Here is a 17921-nt window from a genome sequence, read left to right on the forward strand (position 1 = left end):
ACCAGGATGGTGGCTGTGAGCGGACACCCCCCTTTTCTTGGGAAGTTGTGGTGTTTAGTGAATTTTCTCAGCCACTGGATTATTGCCTTTTGTCTCAGAGCTCTCTTAGTTCTGCTCTTGACTTGACTTGCCCAAATTGCAATTCTTTGAAGCTTTCTGTATTGGGCTTCTTAGAGTAATTGTTTTAGAAAAAGAAAAAAAGGATTAAAAAAAAAAAAAAGGGCCCTCCTCAGAGATCTAATGGGTTATTGAAATGCTAATAGACAAAGCAACCAGGGCCATTAAGGAAATGTCCACAGGGCAGAGAGATCAGCTTTTCTTCGGGATTTGCATATGCGCCTCAAGGCCTGAGCTCCGCCCTTCCCCTTTCTGTGTTCACCAGAACTCCAAAAATCCTCTGCTTTTATTTTGGAGTTTTTCGTGTTATTTTTTTTTTTCTATGCCTGTCTCCTCTCTGCTGGGCTGGCAGCTGTCAGATTCTCTGGTGTCTGGTCTCAGTCTATCTATGGTTGGAGTTTGAATCAGTAGAATGAGTTTCCGAGAAGGACTACCACTGTAGTTCTCCCTTCTCCTTTCCGGAGCTGGCAGCCCGTCCTCCCACGGGACTGAGCCTGGCAGGGAGGGGCGCGGGTCCCCTGGCCGCAAAAACTTACAGATTTCGCTGATCTCAGCAGTTCGACATTTTCATGAGTGTTGTATGAAGTATGCCCGAAATCAGATTGCTCTGTGGTGTCCAGTCCACGCAGTTCCTGGCTTTTTACCTACTTTCCTGGAGGAGTAACTAAAACTTACAGCTCACCAGTCTGCCATCTTGCCCCGCCTCCCGTCTGACTTAATTTTATTTAGTGTATTTTTCCATTTCAGATATTGTATTCTTTATCTCTCGCAGTTCTTCATGGTTCTTTTTATATCATCTATTTCTGTCCTCATTGTATTTATGTTTTTCTTTAACTGCTTTTCTACAATAGCTGGTTAAGGATTTTGTTTGCTAATTTCATCAACTGTATCATTTCCAGCCCATTTCTTTAGACTGATCTTCTTTTTGGTTATAGGTCATAATTGCTACACCTGGCATCTATCTAATAAGTTTTTGTTAGATGCCAGGTATTGTGCATGTTACATTATCAAATGTTTTGGTTATGATGTCTTCTTTTAGAGAGAGTTCAGTTTTATTTTGGCAGGTATTTATGTTCAGATTAGTTCTGTCTTTTCCAGGCTTGTTTTTACTCTTTGTTAGGCTTGGTCTATAGCAACGTTTTCTCCAGGGCTAATTTTGCTCTACTGCTAAAGTGTGACCCTTCTCAAATCTCTTCTTATTGCCCTAGCTGTTCATTGAGGTCTCTCCTCTCTGGCTGGCTGGAATTCACACTTCTCCCTATCTTGTGTAAGCTCTGGGAATTTTTCACCTTATAATAAGGTATAGTTACCCTGGCAGTTGTCTTTGTTCAACCTTGTGGAGTTTCATCCTACTTATGCACAGATTATTATTCAGACAGAGCTTCATGGGCCCCCATGTTGGTTTCTGAAGCTCTTCTCTCTCTAACTCCCTTCTTTGCTCTCTGTTTCCAGCTGCCTCTATTTTCCCATGTTCCCGTTTTGGCTTTCTTAATTCAGTGAGACTTCTGTGCTCTGCTTGCAATATCTCTTCCTGCTCCATGGTTCAGAAAGTGCAGCCAGGTGGAAAGTCAGGCTGATCAAAGGACTCACTTCAATGGTTTTTCTTCTTTAAGGGATCCCATAATCTGGTGCTGCCTGTTGTCAACTGTCTGAAAACATTTTGTCCAGTTTTCTAGTGTATGGTAGCAAGAGGGTAAGTGTGGTCTCTTATTGGAATTGGAAGTCATGAAAATAGCCTTTGAACAAATGAATAAGGCTTTTTGAATTTCATGTATATATATGTTCTTCTGCTACTTTATTTGCTCTGTTACATTTTTCAAGAGTCATTCATGTTGGTGCATACAGCTATAGTGCATTTATTTTCACTACCATACAGTATTATTACTTCGAATTTTTTGTTGTTACTAACAAAGGAGCTCTGAACATTTCTGTACATATTTCCTGATGCACATGGCAAGAGTTTCTCTGGGTACATTATAGGGACAGAAGGTTCAGGTTGTAATTTATATGCATCTTCTGGCTGCTGGCTGGAGTGGGCCAGCATGGAAGCGAGCTGTCACAGTAAACGAGGCAAGGGATTATGGGGATTCGACCAGAATGATCATCAGATGATAGAAGGAAGCAGATGAATCAGAGATTTGTTTGGAAACAAAATCAGCAGGTGTTGAGGGTGTATTTCCTATGGGGGGATGGGGGGAGGTCAGAAGGAGGGGAACATCAAGGATGATTACCAGGATTCTAAATGGAAGTGCCATTTACTGAAATTGGGAATTCTCCCAACAGATAGCCAGATTTTATTTTGTTTTAATTTTTACCAAATTAATCTGGTCTCTGGTTCTTAGCTACCACAGTTCCTAATGTCAGTGTGTTTGCCTGTAGTGTGCTTTGTTCTCTTTCCCTGCTTTAGATCTGCTCTAAAGATAAAAAGTAGAGACCTAAATGGTTTGCTATTATATGTAATGACATTAAATAAGGACTCAAGAGGCTCTCGAAGGAATGTCATGAGATTTGGACTTGAGATCTTTTGATTGTGTCCTGTTCTCAGTTGTGTTGTTGGAGGTTGCTTGTTAGCTAAGTTCAGATATGGAAGATATGATCCTATCAGGATCCATATTTAAATATTCTAAATGCAGTGAAATATGGAAGTAAAAGATTATAATTTATATGCCAACGGACAGTGAAAAATAAGGGAAATGGCAAATACAGAGTCTGAAGTTCTGGATTTGACTCTTTGCCCTGCCAGTGATGAGCCATGTATTAGTTTCCTATTCCTTCTGTAACAAATTACCACAAATTTAAGGGCTTAAACAATACGTAATTTTATCCTACAGTTCTGGAGGTCAGAAATCAGAAATGGGTCTCACTGGGCTAAAATCAGGTGTTAGCAGAGCTCCCTTCCTTTTGGACAGTCTAGGAGAGAAGCTGTTGCTTACCTTCTCCAACTTCTAGATGCCGCCTTCACTCCATCTTCACAGTCAGCCTTGTCAGGCCAAGTCCTTCTCATGCCCTCTTCTGTCTGGTTCTCCCTCTTCCACTTTTAAGGACCCTTGTGATCACATGGGGCCCACCTGGATAATCCAGGGTACTCTCTTATTGTAAGGCCAGCAGCCAAACAACTTTAATTCCTCTTTGCCCATAAAGTAACATGTTCATGGGTTCCAGGGATTAGGATGTGAGCATCTTCGGGGGGCTATTGTTCTGCCTGCTATAAGCTCGATGCTCATGGAAGTAAACATGGACCGTTTGAGCAGCTTTCTCATCTGTGAAACAATATAATAATAAAAATTTTAAAAATAATACCTACCTCCAGATTTAGGTGAACTTTGTTTTCAGAAGACTTCTAAAACTATAAACACAATACAAATATTGCAGGTGTTGCTTGTGTTACAGTTTATATTGAAGCCAGTAGGTATACAGAAGGACACTTGAAGACTCATAATCCACTTTAATCCTTTTAAACCAATCACTTTAAAATTCAGATCTGTAGGAATTTTAGCATTTTCTGTATAATGTGTACAATGAGATCATTAAGGTGTGAATTACACAAAGCCCTAATCCCCAGTTCATTTTTTTAATATAACTAGTCTGAGGACAATAATTTTATGGGCCCCAAGACCTGTGACTCTGTTAAAGATTCCTTAAACCTGAAATTGTGCCAGATTTATTAAAAAAAAAAGAGAGAGAGAGAGAGAGAATGCTCCCCATATAAGATGGCAGTGATGTAATAAGGGACGTATATGGGCAACTTTTCAGTTAAAAGGCTTATGTATTACCAGAATTCATTTAAGCAGTTTAATACTTTCCTCCCTCCCTGAAAAGTTTATTAGAAGAGGAAGATTAAGAGCTAAAATGAAATACTGAAGTCAGAGCTTTTGTGTCACACTCATAAACATAGCCTATTCTGTGTTAGTAAAATTTAAAAATAAACATCAGGAAGGGAACTCTCAAGCATCCCAAAACCTTTAACTCAAATGGATAACTTTAAATATGTATTTATGGTTTTGGTTTTCCTTTCCTTGGAGTGAAGTAAAATTTGGTAAGTTAAATTGAGCCTCTAAATGTAAACTGCTTTATGGATGTAAGGTCAATTTGTGGCTCAGACAGCTTTGTGTCATTTCTTATTTCTCTGACATTTTGCCACAGGTAAATACATAATGAGGTAGGCAAGGGGTGGGTGGCAGGAAGATTGCACCACTGTCAAAGAAAGGGATACTTGTGATTTGTCTCTTCCTTGCCCTGCCCCATCACTCAGTAGTGGAGCCGCCCACGGTTCAAGGAAGCCTGCTTCCAGGAGAGAGATGGGAAATGTTAAGTCTCCTGGAGGCCAGCACCCTTCAAAGCTGGTTAATCACTTTCTGCATCACAGTCTTGTGGTTTTAGGAATCTTATGGCTTTTTGGGGGGTATGTTTGAGAAAGAAGAATCCTTATTCCTTGCTTAACCTATGCAAATAATCTTCAAGGACTTTGATCACTGGGAAGAAGTATACGAGACTGTCATCTGTCCTCCAGATGAGAGGCTTTTTCTGGCAGGGGTGTTATAGGGATGTGGGTCACGGTTTTTTGGTTGTTTTGATTTTAGAAAGGACCTAGAAAGGATCTTTAAAAATAATCTTATGATTGATTTGCCTTCTTTTACTCTTTTTAGTTTTCTCCCTTTTTAATGACAGAAGCCATGGCCAGCTGTCTGGGTGATCTTACTCACAAGTTCCTCCCAAGGCAGTGACTCCAGGTATATCGGTTTGGGTGGAGTCTGGGGGTCTTCCTACTGCCTTTGTGCTAGGCCTGCTTGTCAAATTTTGTATGAGATGACATGTCCTTTTAGTTTTTCTACTTTCTACTGTGTTAGCTCCTACAGAAAAGACATGCTATGCTGGTGGTAACGGCTTTCCCAATGTGGTGGGGGGAGTTGTTGAGTCAGGGTCTGGTTACACTCCCATTCATTTATTTCAAGTCTTTGCTGAATGCTGGTTCTGGATGCCCTGACTGACATTTAAGCACTGCCTGGAGTATGCTTCTTGAAAATTACGTCTTTAAAGCCACATTACTGTTGTAAACAAAATTGCCAGAATGGAAAGCAGGTTTTTGCTTTTTGTTTTTTGTTTTTTTGATAGAAAACAAAGTTTGAGAATAAAAAGATCTCTAGAATTTTACAACTGCTGGGTTCTTTGGTGTTGTCCTGTGTGTTTAATCACTGGACAGATATAATGGTGAATTTTTATTGTTCCCTGAGTATGTTTAACCTACATCTTAGCTACTTATTAGCAGGTTTAACTTGGGCTGTATATCTTCTTTAAGAGGACTGAAAGGGAATTCGGAGTTGGCACATCTGTTTTCATTGCAGTGTTAGCTGTACAGTAAGTTTGTGTGTGTGTATGTGTGTGTGTGTGTGAAAGTTGAAAGTGTAATATTAAAAATATCCAGTTTTCAAGCCATTTGTGCATATTAAAAATAACTTGCTATTCATGTTCAGTGGTTTTCTTGCTAGACAATGTAGGGGACTTGCCACAACACATGCAACAGATTATAAAAAGACTGCAAATTTAATAATTACAACATGGCACAGACTGCGCTGGCAGATCCTGGGACACAGCACTCTCTTTAATCATGGTGCTTCCCAGAGCGTGGGTGGTCACCGGCCGTGGCTTCGCAGGCAGTCCAGTGCCCACGTGAGAGGGATCGGGAAGGCAGAGCACAAGCTCACAGCATTCCACAGGCTTTTCAGGATTTTTATTTGGAGAAGGTATAGCATTTCCTTTAGGTTGCTTTTCCCCTTTCTTTCCTCCCTGTTTTACCCCCTCCTTTAAATTTTTGTTGTTTAGACTGCTTTTATCAGGTGAAATCATATTACATATGCTTTTGTTTTCTTTGCTTGTGTTTGTGTATGCAACAAATTAAGACACATTCAGCCCTTCTAAAGTCTCTTTGAACACAAAAGCTGAAAACGACCAGTGGGATTTTGTGATGAGCTACTATATCTTCTCATAGTAAGGCCTGGTAAACTGAATTGGGTCAATTTGTGTCCTTTTTTCCTTTTCTAAAAAATTTTACTTCTGCCCCTTAACTGTTCATTTAATGTTTGTTTGATTGGATGAAAATCTGGGTCATTTGCAAAGTTTTTTCTTCCTCATTCAAAACTGTTGTTCTTGCTAGCCTAGCCTGTTCTTTAGTAATTTATCCCCCGCCCCCCACCTTTTTTTAAGCTTTTACTGCCCTACAGAGTCCTTAATGTTTATAAATATTGATGAAAGAAGCAAATGATGGAAATGTGAAATCACTTGTTTTTGTCCATTCATGAATTATGGAGTTTTTAAAGTATTTGGTCAGTTTCTCTAGGGAGGAGTTATTATAAGTAAAAGTGTACAAATGGAAATGTATCCATGTGAAGGTTCACCATTTTTTCCCCTGGGTGATTTTTTTAAAAAAGAAAGACTTGGAAAAATACGTATACATTAATAATAATAATTAAAAAAAAACAGTTAATATTGCAAATGTGTATCTTTCTCTCTTCCCTACCCCTTATTGATTTCCTTATGAGGATACTGTCTTATTTCTTAACATTATAGACAGGCTGTTCCTAGTCTTCATATAGAAAATTATAGACAAGCTGTTCCTTGTCATCAATTTTTTAAATGTAAAGCATGACATTTTCATTGTTATTTTATATTAACACACATAGTTGAATAATATGAAGGAACTATGTAAAATGTAGAGAAAATATTTTGCAGACTTGTGTACCATAAGATATAGTTCCTAATAAAATCATATTATCTTGTCCTTTTTTTTTTTTTTTACTAAGTTGATTAGGAATGAACTGCCTTAATTGTAATTTGTAATGACAGTGTCAAAACCAGTTTAAAGAGCAAGTAGAGTGATTATAAATTTTAGAAGGAATAACTTCCTTTTGATATCATACCTGTATAAAAAATTCAGTGCTATATGTAGATTTTTGGATAGTTTTATTATTGTTCATGAAAGCATTTTAAAAATGCTTTAGTCATTTTTGTTTATGATAAAGCTAATCTGATTCTCTATTCTGATCCTTTTTGCCAAGCTTTAGATCACAACAGCTTAATTTAAGAGAAAAAGTGGCTGGCTAATCCCCTTTGGTATTTTGAAGATATTTTGGGCACACTTTGTTCTCTAGTATGTTACAGTGTTTATGGGGAACCACTGGGTGTTTGATGTGGGGCCCTTTGGCAGAGGAGATTTGAGCTCTAGAGTCTGGGTGCAACTGGGACAAGTTAAGGATACTGAAAATAACTTTCTTTTGGAATTGTCTTTCATCTATAAATTGAAGGATTACATTTAATTTTAAATGGAGTAGGAATGAGGCAGGTTGGTTTTAGTTTTAGAAATCAGCATTCAGAGTAGTTTAGTAACCATATCAAAAGCAGGGATGTTGACATTTTAAATTTTAATATTATTAAATATGAACATTATTTATAGCTGAGCGTTTAGTCTCCTGTCTCCTGAGTCTCCTGAAGGGTCTCCAAGTTTGCCTTTAGGCACCAGAAGAATGTGTCTTGCGGGCCCTTCTGCCTCATTCAGTCTTATGCTATGGTTCTCACAGAGCAGGCTGCCTGAGACCTGGTGGAAGTTCAGCTTGTTCTTTTCGCAGATGTGTTCCCGGAACATTTCCCCGGTTACCGATATCTAATTACACTGATAATGCTGTCACAGTGGAGATTCATACGTTTATATCTATGCAGATGTAGCCCTTTGAACTCCTTTCATACATGGGTAATATCAGAGTACGAGATGAATGTTCTGTGTCTTATATTTTGGATTGCTTGAATGACATTAATGCATGAATATTTTATGTGAGTTCAGATTACTGTTCTTAAAACTAATTTACTTTCCTGACTTTTGGCTGTAAAGAAGACATTAGCATACACCAATCATATTTTATCATTGAACGTGGTGTTTCTATGCAATTGGTGATATTTATAGTCCTATATATCTTCCTTGCTCCACTCAAAGTTTAAGCACACACCATTGTGTTTTGTGTTATAGATTAACAACTCTCAAAGAGTGGTCCAAGGACTCCAGGATCTCTAAGAGGTCCACAACATCCTCCCTTTTGCAGCTATGTATCTTGGTGCTGCCAGATTTTCTTCATAAATTGAATCAAAACAACATATCACAACAGATTGAATGCAGCAACAGATTTGAGAATCCAGCAGTCTTCTATTAAGCCAGATATTAAAGAGAACAGCATAAAATGTAAAACAGTGCTACTCCACTCAAAATGTTTTTGTGTTTTGGAAAATGTAGTTATTTTTCATAAAATAATGTTTCATAAATTGTGTTAATATGTAATGGGTTTATTATATCTCTAAATGAATTAGTAGATAATATTGGAAAATTTTCTCAGGTTTAATTACCAATATGGTAAATATCATTAGATAAAACCCATATAAACAAAAGTTCTTTGGGGTCCTGAAACCAGAAAATTCAAGAACTACTGTGAAAGATGTTGGGCCTGTGGCTGGGGTTCTCAAATCAAACTTCTGTTGACTTCTCTGAGAGCTTTATCCGTGTGAGCCTGTAAAACGTAGAGTGACATTAACCCCACAGTCATGAGGTCTTAACTGACTGTTTGGCAACTTTGCTTGATAGATACTTCATGTATTAAAAGGCACGTCATGAAAAAGTCCCTGACAATGTAAGGGTCATCTTGTAAATTTAAGAAAGAGTCACAGATTCGTAATTATGATCCCATTTACTTATTTAGCTGATATTTCTTTGTAAGTTGACATAATCAGGGCCCATCTGCTTTTTAATATGTGGCTTTTAACAAACATTCTAGATTGCTCTCATTCATATATGATTCCATGGCAATTGTGGAATCCATGGAAGTTTTAATAAGCATAGAATACATCATTTTTATGTGTACATTGGATGTTTCTAACAACATTTACTTCAGTTACCTAATATTATTTTTTATTTTTCAGTTGATTTCCAGTTTTGAGATGAAAATGACAAGGACTGTAATTGACAAAATAACCCAAAATTTTTTTTACTGTTATTACTTTAAATTTTCGATTTGTAGTTTATCTTGCTTTGCAGCTAATCCTCTAGAATGTAATTTTTTCTGACTTTGAAGGGGCTAACTGCCCTAGAAAGGACTTCTGTATTAGAAATGGAGTCATGTAAGATCTGATCTGGTTCCTTTGCCTCTGTTTAGAATTACATCTTAAATCTTTAGGACAAGCTATTGCTTATCTTCTAATTATTTAGAAAGGCAACTTATGCCAGGTTTGATTCACCTGTCTCGGTAGGAAGTTTTCTCACTTCTGGCCCAAGCAGGGAGAGCTGGCTCTTTGTAGAAACTGGGCCTCTCTTCTGTTACAACTGCTGCCCTCTGCGCCAGCATCACTGTCTCAGCTGGGAGGTGGCGGCCTCACTTCCCCAGTTTCTTCACAGCTAGCTGCATCCCTGGAGTTTTCCATTTAATCTCCAATTGCATGGATGGGGTGGAAGTTTTCCTCCTCCTCTGAGCTTAATAAGGCACTTTAATGTATGTTCGGCATTATAGGTGATTTGCATGTTAATGGGCTTATTATTACTGTTTGTTGAATTCTGCCAAATACCTCACTGATTTTTTCAGTATTCTTCCAAGATTATGGTAGTCGAGAACCATCTGCCTTCTATATTACACAGGTCCTGCTGCAGATGCTTCTTTAAGTAAGCAAAATATAGTTGTTTATCTTATTATGGAAAGTAATACAACATTACTAATCTGAGGTTTGGAGTATATTAAGGGACTTGGCTTCTGGAAATCTTTTTAAACTTGGAAACCTTTTAAACCTGTTATTACCTACCACTTAAAAACGAATCCACAACTATCTAAGTAGGTGGCCTTCTGTTTCTTGGCTAGTATTAGAGGGTGGTGTTTGTTTCTTATGCAGAAAGGAACAAATTTAAATCACTAGGTGCTAAATCAACAGATTTCAGTGTGGATTAGTTAAGAACTATTGTAATTTTTGTTATGTGGTGGCAGAAATGTGTTTTTCTCCACATTTAGTTTATCCAGAATCTGTCTCCTTTCTTCTTCTTTCCTTCATCCTTTTCTCTCTGAAAAAGAAATAGCAATTTGTCAGTGGATTGCTTTGAAGAAAATGCAGAGGAAAGGAGAGAACTGGACTTGACTTATGACTACTTTTCATGAGTGTGGATGAGAATAGTCTTCAAGACTTGCCAGGCCCTCAATTCTTTGGGTTGGTTGGTTTGTTTGTTTGTTTATTTATTTTAACATTTCCAAAGGTTTTGTTAGTGACTTCCAAATGGAACTTCAAGCCTTGGAACAGTTCCATTAAAAAGTTGTGTGGTCTTAGCCACAGTAGCAGCACAGTTTATTTTTCTGGTACTTGTTTCACAGAGGTTAACTGAGCTGGAATTGATGAGAGACTAGCAGTGCAAGGAGATATTGTGTGTTATGTGTAGGCTTTTTCCTTCTTAGTTTTGTGTAACATTTTTTTTTTTTTTTTAAAGCAGAATTAACATTTACCTGTTGGTAAAAAAGGAAGCAAATCAAGTGAGTCTAAAATACTTCCCATGACATTGTTAAAAGCTTTCAGAAATGGCCTCTTTTTTCTTAGTTGTATGTTGTATAGTACCAGACTGCATTTACAAAAGGCAATTCATTTTGTGGATTTGCTTTTTTATTGGGAGATGTACTCGAGTTTATGGCTCAGCATAATCTTATTTAACTTGTTCTGGAGAGCATGTTTTGATTTTCTGAATATGAAAGAGCACTTGACTGTGTTCATGACTGAAATAAGTTTAAGCTTGATTTGACTACATATCTTGAAGTTAAAAAAGGTGCCTTTTGTTCCTTAGGTTGTTACATATATTTTTTTAAGAAAAAGTGATCTGTTATTTATTGGTGAGCTGCTTATTAAATATGTATGTTTTTCAAAGAATAGTGAGTTTCTAATGTAAATAACAATTACATTAATATTTTTCAATTTGATGCTGTTTTGTAGATTTGAAAGCAAATCCGTATATTATCTCATTTAATTCTTGCAACAACCTCATGAAACCCCAGGGCAGGTATACTTATCTCCATGTTATATATGAGATGAGAAAGGTAAGGAATTTGCCTGAAATCTTCCATCTGGTAAGTGAAGGAGCCAGGTGGAGCTCACATCCTTGACTGGAACACACACCTTGCTGAGCTTCTATGATTGCAAAACTACTCTGGCTTCCAGTTAGACACTTACCTTTAGAAAAAGATCCCCACTTTGTGTTTTACACGGTGACATGTGGATAAACAACAGCAGGAATACTGTTTGTAATGCACATTTATTGTCTGCTTACAGAGTGTCAAGCATTTTGAAATAAAGTCTTATGTCATAAATCCTCTCAACAACCCTGTGAAGTAGGGACTGTTATTATATCCTTATTTTATAGATGGGGAAACCTAAGTACAGAGAAGCAAAGTAGCTTTTCTAGCCAAGCCCAGTAATTTTGCTCTAAAACTAGCTCCCAATAATGGTTCATATGCCCTGATTTTCAAACTCCAGATATTCACTGGTATTTTTTAATAACTTCTATTTGCATTTGTCTGTTATCCTGAAGATTTGACAGTGTAAATTTAGAAATGAGAAGTTTTATCCAAAAGAAAGAAAAGAAAACAATTTAATCTTAAATATATTTTATTGGTAGCAATGCTATGTGGAGTAGATCAATGCTAACTAGTATAAATCATCCTAGAAATAAGACAAATGTTTATTAAGAAAGAGGGCTCATATACTTCATGAAAACTTTTTACCTAATAGATGTCCTCTCCCTCTTTGGGGATCCTTATAATGTAAAATTTTGAGGGGGAAATGAAGTATGGGAGAGTCTCATCTTCACAACAGGGTCCTAGTACCAAGGTGAATGTGCATCTTTTGAAGCCCTGGCAGGAAGTCATCACTGTAAACTCTCGCCCTTGGAAGGGAAACTAGGGCCTCTGGTGGTGGTACCATAGGTTCTTCCTCTAGCCTTCCATTCTTTCAGTCAACAAACAGGATGCCCCTTGGGTGCCAGGCACTGACTGTGCTGTACCCAACACGCAGGGGCAGTTAGATGAGGGAGCATACTGTGTAGGATGCAGACAGCAACCCTTGGAGGAGGGTGTCTGGTTAAGACCATGGTAAATAAATGTGAGCTGAACCAGAAGAGGGATTAAGGATTCAGTGGGGGAGGAGAAGAGAGAAGGGGGTGAGGAGAGGGCAGTGTGTTTTGGAGGGAGCATGGCAAGTACGAAAAGCCATGGGGTACAAGATGGCACTGTGGAACCCAAGCCTGGGGAGGCTTGGCGAGGGACATGGAAGTGATTTTAAGGGGTAGGAGTGGCTTGAAAGGGTGACCTGAGTGCAGTGTGAGATACAGATTGTTTTAAGAACATCATGTGTCATAGCAGAGTTCTCAACCCTTTCAGACCCAACGTCAATTTTTAAAAAAAAATCATTTTATTGAGATACATTCACATACCCTACAGTCATCCACAGCCAACATCAGTTTTTAAGAGAAATATTTTGCAGTGTCCCCTTTACTACCCTGAAAGGAAATTTATACTTTAAAACATATATATTGCCTTTACTATAATATAAAAAATATAAAAGGAAGATAATTTATAATAAAAGGATACACATTTCACAATCTAAGTGCTTGGGCGTTATGACAGTAGAAGACATGATTAACAGTCCAATATTGTAGCATCTACACCCAGCTCGCTGAGGATGTTTCTGCCTCAGGGGCAGACTGCTACTGGAGGGTGATGTGGCCATGAAGCAAATACCTCAAGGGGCCATACCTTCCAGGAGGTGATTTCCCAAAAATAAGGGACAACTCTTGATAAAGCTCAGAATAAAATGCAGTAAAATCTTCCTCAAATCATCTGGTAGACACGTTCCTGGAGAAGTCAGGGGATGTCAAAACATGCAAAAATGCTTTGTGTTTGTGTGTAAAAATGAATTTAAACTCTAAGCTCAGGTTTCGTGTACATGAAGGTCCAGTGTGGAACATCTGAAAATTGTTGGGACCTCCTCAACTTTCCTTAACCACTAAATGCCACAAATTAAAAAAAAAAAACAAGAAGGGAGGGTTGTGTTGCCTCCACTGAGAACCACTGTTTTGTTCTGCAGCCTTGTTCTGCCCAAATCCTGAACCAATGCCAATCAAACTGTGGAAGCAGTTTAGAAATTCCATCTCCACTATCTGCTGCTGGGTCATGATGCATGTCTCACTTTTCTGTGGACTGACACCGGGTGCCTATAGCCTACTGTGCTGCAGCTCTTGTGCCTGGCACAGAGCCAAGGCCTGAGCCCATTCTAGAGGCTGAGTCTTGAGCCTTTGATTATATTCCTGAATGAGGCCAACCCTCCTATAACAACTCTTGGAACTCAGCCACTATCGCCCCCTCGACTGTAACTTTATGATCCTATGGGAACCTCTGCCCCACACACCATCAAGGGCCCTTTGGATGGCTCCATCAGTTCAGAACATGCCCAGGTTTTACACATTGTTCCTCGGCCTTCTGCCCAGTGACTCCATTGGGTTGACTCAGAGTTCTGTATTTCAGTAGCAGCAGCAAGTTCTCCATGTCCCAGCATCACCAGTTTTCCTCATAAAGCCATGCTTCCTAAGATGCTGTGCGGGCTGTGTGCAAAATAAACTTGACTATAGGACTGTACTATGGCTTTTAGCTCTTGGCTCCATCCAGGTTGGTTTTGGGATTTGCTTCCACTCTGGTGAAGCCAGGGATGCTAAAGAAGTAGAAGATAAAGGCAGGGCTGGGACTGCAGCAGCACTGTGAGGTGGATGATATAGTTGTTGGTATTTGCCACCTCACATGGCTGCGTCTTGTCTCCCGTTTCTGGGCACTTCTCCTCTCCCAGGCAGAAGGTAGCATGGTGTGTATGATAAGAAGACCATGGACTTTGGAGCCTTAACATCATTACCTAATCCTCTTTGAGGCTCATTTTCATCACATCTACCTCACAGGGTCATTGTGTGAATAAAAATCTGGAATGGTGAAAGCACATGGCCTGGTGTCTGGTATAGAGATCAGTGCTCAGTGCATGTATGTTTCCTCCCTTCATTCCCCAGTGGCTCCCTGTTTCTTGCCTAACACATTTACCTGCGTAGAATTTCTGTTTTACCCCATTGGAGGGAGGAGGAGGCTGTAATTAACCAGACCAGGCATATCTGTAGGTTAGTCAGGTGGCCTGGCCTTCCATGGACCCCACCCTGCTGGGCAGAGAGTGGCAGCTTCTGGCTCCAGCCCCTTCTATGGAGTGTAGCCTTTTAATGCTGGAGGGAAGTGCTGGGTGCCCCTGAGGAGCAAGGCCAACAGCATCACCCCTGCAGCTTGACAAACAAATATTGAGCAAGGCCTTCTCTTCCTCTCCGCTCCGCAGGCGTCCTTAGCAGCCCAGGATCACCATGCCAATCATCATCAGAACCCCCAACCCCCTGCCTTTCTTCAAATGAGGTCTTGGTAAGGTTGCAGTTGAGAATAGATTAACATTTTTTTGCTACCAACAACCAAGACAAAACTAACAAAAAGCAAAGCAAAAACTGGAGAATCTCTGGTAAGCCCAGGGAATGAGCTTCTAACTGTGAAATTTCAGGTAAAAGTGGGTTCTTAACATTGATATTAAGATTTCCAGTGCCCTAGGAACTGCAGTGAAGAAATTATCCAATTTCTTATACTTACAAGGGTGGGCTGGTCGACATTATTGGTTGGGCAGTTGACGTCAGCTCACCCTGTGATTACTGTGGATGGCTTTTATTTTCCCCAGTCTTTAAGTCTGAAGCAGTCCTACATGTCCAACAGATAAAACCAGTGCACTCTCTGCAGTTGCAGACAAAATACTGCCTGGTTGACTGCATCTTAGGCATTTTCCTTAAGAATCTCAGTCTCTTAACAGCCCTACCTAGTAAGTATTCTTAGCCCCATGAAGAGATGGGGATGCAAAGAACAAAGACACTCTCTGAAGCTTTTCCTCAGAACATGAGTCTCTTGAGGGGCCCCATGTCTGTCTTGTTCACAGCTCTCTTCAGAGCCTAGCTCCGAGTAGTAAACATCTGTTGAATGGATGAAAAACACTTAAGCTAGAAGTGGCTGGGTTTAGAACCAGGCTGTCTCATTCACCAGCCACACTGTATAATAGATCTTCCATCTAACATGTGAGAGAGTTTGGCAGGAGACAGTGCTAGGCAGCTGAGTTCCGTTATTGATTAAACATTTAGGCCAGGGGAGAGGAAAGTGGATGAATCATGGAATCAGTAAGAGCAAAAATGGTGACTATGGTGATCTGGGAAAGTGCAGAGAAGAACGTAAAGCAGGGGGTGGTAGGAGCACAGTCAGTAGTTACACTGGGAAGCCCTGCATTCTGTGTTCAGCTGGGCAAATCTAACCTGTTTGCTAGTTTTCAGAGTTTGCGTAGAGGAAAGAACCCTGCACCAGCCCATTTACCTTACTGAGGCCCAGTCTTCTCCCTTGTCGAATGGAGATAATGAAATATGTCTCTCAGGGTTGTTGTGAAGGTCAAATGAGATGTGCGTGAAAACTTTTTATTAACTCTGAAATGCTATTTATAGATAGTTTTTATTATTAATAAGATGATGATTATGGACTCATAATACCAATGTTGGAAGGGATTATATTAAAAGTAACCACCACTCCCCCGATGTTTCTTCTTCTCTAAAATGGGAATAATAAGTTTCTATCTTAGAAGGTGTTGTGAGAATTAGATGAGTTAATACATATTCATCACCTTGATCTCGACCTTCTTTTGGTAAAGTGTTTAATAAATAGTAAACGTTAGGTTGGATATTATAACAAGGGGTCCATTAAGATGATTAAACTGACCATAGTTTGTAGGCTGAGAAAGGAGGAGCAGGTTAGGAGTTGGTCCTCAATGGCCCTGATCATACCTGTCCCAGATCTCACTCTTCAGTGCCTCTCAGACATTTAAACCATCACCTTCTCAAACACTCTTGCACCAATCCCTACCACAAGAAATGATTTTTCCTGCCCTTATACCACATTACCATCTACCTTTTGATCCCACTTTCATTTCTTCCCTATGATCCCAAAGGAAAATGTCCCCTTTTCTGTTTAAGGCCAGGTCCTCCTGACAGGCCCTTGGCAATACTTCCCGCTGACCCTCAGCCTTACTCCCTCAATTGTTTTCTCTCTCCCTTGTGTTCAGGCTTCCCTTCCCTTTTGGCCCTTCCGCACAACCTAAAACCATGCTTGGATCTCTACTGTCATTAACATGAAACCCTGTTTTCCCATTTGAGTACTGGTTCACCTTCCCTTCCTCAGAATAACCATCTGCTTTGTGTTAATCCCCTGTTTTACTCTTTAGCCCGTGACAGTCAAGCATCAGGACTGCCTTGCCAGAAGCCATCACTGACCCTGGTCGCTGACTCCTTCACCAGAGGCTGCCTTCTTCATTCAGCATGCTCTTGTCTCCTGGTTCTTTTACATGTCTGACTACTTGCTTTCAGTCACTTTCATGATCATCTCTTCCTCTGCCCAGTCTTTAAATTTTGATGGCCACCTGCATTTTCCTCATAAGTGATATTGTCCATATAAAGCATTTGGCACAATGTCTGTCTGGCACCTAGAAAGCTTTGGAAATTAGACTGACTGCTGACTTCCCACAGAAGTAATGGGAGCCAGAAGAGAGTGGAATGCTATCTTCAAATGATGGGTGAAAAAAAGACTGCCAACTTACCGAAAATGTCCTTTAACAGTAATGACATTTTAAGACAAACCAAAAGTGAGAGAATTTATCACCTGCAGTTCCACACTAAAGGAAATACTAAAGTTGTTCATCAAGCAGAAGGAAAATGATCAAAATAATCCTCCGCCTCAAAAATATAAGAAATCCATTTTTTGCCCCCTGCCCAGATTGTTACTCTGCTACTAAATACCGTTTGGTTTCATCCCATTGTAATTGATATAACATGCACAGTCCTGTTACCATGGCCTACAAGAAGCTATGTGATCAGACCCCTGTTTTCATCTCTACCCTCATCTCATGCCAATCTTCCTTCTGCTCAGTACAACCTACTACACTGGCCTTTTTGAGATTTCTTCAGCAGCAGTGTCTTTCTTGTATTTGATATGAACTTGGTGATTGCTTGGCCTGGAATGCTGTTCCACAAGCTCTTTGGTTTCTTATCCTATAGGTCTCTGTCCAGTTGCCCTGTCTTCAGAGTGGCCTTCCCTTACTTATCTAAAGTAGATCCTTTTGTTCTTCCCTGTTTTTCTCTAATCACAGCATTCTGTATATTTCTGTTATTATACTTATCGTCATTATCTTATTTATTGCCTCTCTCTCGCCCTTCCCCTTACTGAATTCTGAACTTCATGAAGATAGGAGCCACACTGTCTTGTTGACTGTTATGTCTCCAAAGTTAGGTACATGGTAGATACTCAATAAATATTCTCTAGTTTATATCAAATATACTTTCTAGTGAAGTTTTTATAGTAAAGCACCTTTCTGACAAGGGAATCATGTTTTCCATTGATTTTTAGTAACTTATGGTTTAATGAAATTCTGCCTCTTCCCATTCTCATGTAATTTTGGATGCAAAGAGGCCACAGAATGTGGTGAGAAATGAAATGTGTACACAAAGACTGAAGTCTGGGAAAAAAACAAACTGGAAATAGAATTCTGTAATTACCATGAGATCCAAGAATCTTTACCTGATGAGTATAGCTTTTTATTTCTGAAATTTCCATAATGATCTTTACTCTATCTTTGCTCATATAGTTATTAGTAATAAAAAA

At 39.3% G+C, this 17921-nt stretch overlaps 1 protein-coding gene across 3 annotated transcripts in view; it reads left to right on the forward strand.

Annotated features, from left to right (window-relative positions):
- The window catches only part of FANCC (FA complementation group C), a 290247-nt gene that overhangs the window by 138440 nt on the left and 133886 nt on the right, over nucleotides 1-17921 (forward strand). The gene's annotated exons all lie outside the window — the stretch shown is intronic.

Source organism: Choloepus didactylus, chromosome 10 (assembly GCF_015220235.1).
Source record: "Choloepus didactylus isolate mChoDid1 chromosome 10, mChoDid1.pri, whole genome shotgun sequence".
NCBI lineage: Eukaryota > Metazoa > Chordata > Mammalia > Pilosa > Megalonychidae > Choloepus > Choloepus didactylus.